Source organism: Haplochromis burtoni, unplaced genomic scaffold (assembly GCF_018398535.1).
Source record: "Haplochromis burtoni strain Fernald_Lab_line unplaced genomic scaffold, NCSU_Asbu1 Contig_301, whole genome shotgun sequence".
NCBI lineage: Eukaryota > Metazoa > Chordata > Actinopteri > Cichliformes > Cichlidae > Haplochromis > Haplochromis burtoni.
The window spans coordinates 422,229-423,606 of NW_024582662.1; the positions used below are offsets into that span (position 1 = coordinate 422,229).

General features: G+C 38.6%; 1 long non-coding RNA gene across 1 annotated transcript in view; it reads right to left on the reverse strand.

Annotated features, from left to right (window-relative positions):
* LOC121815787 overlaps positions 1 to 1,378 on the reverse strand; it is a 27,615-nt gene that overhangs the window by 1,405 nt on the left and 24,832 nt on the right. The window lies entirely within an intron of this gene.

Here is a 1,378-nt window from a genome sequence, read left to right on the forward strand (position 1 = left end):
GTAGAATAAAATAAAATAAATATACAATAAGATAAAAATAGAATACAAATACAAATACTATATACAACTGAGTAAAAATACAACGATGACAGAAAGGATTATTGCACTTAGTATTATTGCATATGTATAGATGTGTGTGCTTGATCAGTTAAAGTCTTTATTATGGAGTCTGACAGCAGTGAAAGACCTGCGAAATCTCTCCGTCCCACACCGTGGGTGCCGCAGTCTCCCACTGAAGGAGCTGCTCAGTGCTGTCACAGTCTGCTGCATGGGGTGGGAGATGTTGTCCATCAGGGATGACAGCTTAGCCGCCGTTCTCCTGTCACTCACCACCCTTAATATAAAGACTTCGGGCTTTACGTTTCCCAATTTTTGCTTTAAGTTATTTTGTTATTCACATAATAATGTAAATAACCTAATAATTATCCTTATTGCTGTTTTAGAGGAGCGGTGCTTCAAAGGATAGTTGCAGATTTCTGTCAGAATCTGCAGATTATACAGTACAAATAAAATGTTCACGTTTCTCCAACGTTGTCTTCCCAACAGTTTCACTAACATCTACACTGGATGGCCAGGAAGCGTTCGCGATGTGTTCTCGGGCACTTCTCCGGAGCTGATAATTGGCGTCTGTCTTGTGTCAGTGACCGTTCAAACAGCAGTCGCTTTCTAAAACATCAGATATGTATCGGATTCAGGACCACATACGAAAGTGACCCAGATCGGATTTGAAAATATCGGATTTGTGACGTTCACACTGTCATACCATGATCGGATATGGGTCGCATAGGGTCAAAAAAATTGGATTTGATGCGCTTTCGCCTGCAGTGTGAACGTAGCCTTAGTGTATGTTTGTAGGTGTTTGTAATGTAAGATTTTCAAATTAGTAAGCAGGCTTTTTGAGAATGTTGCTGAAAAAATAACTAGTTTTGTTATTAAAGCTTTGAGATGATCATTCCTCATAGATTAATCAGTTCACAGAATAACAGAACTCCGTAATCTGCCAAAGTTATTTTTGCTAAAGCTCAGCGCAGTTTAAAGGCAGTTCATGAGGTACAGACGATCTGTATTTTATTCATTTGTGTCCTGGATCACGATTTTTCATCTGTCCGGACACATATATACAAATTTTTCTTTCCACAGTACTTTCCACGTGTAAAATCATTTTATCAATACCAAATGCATTACATGGTTATGTGCAGGCACTAAAAACAACTTGGTTGGTGTTAGGAATTAAAAGCTGCAGGTTTAAGTTTAGAAAACGATCACGGTTTGGCCTAAAATTCAACGCTTACTAATTCTTTTGAATCTGTAGCTTTATGTCTGTGAAGGTTCTCAGTCATCCAGGTCATTGTAGTCAAAGGAGCTTGCAAAGAAAAGC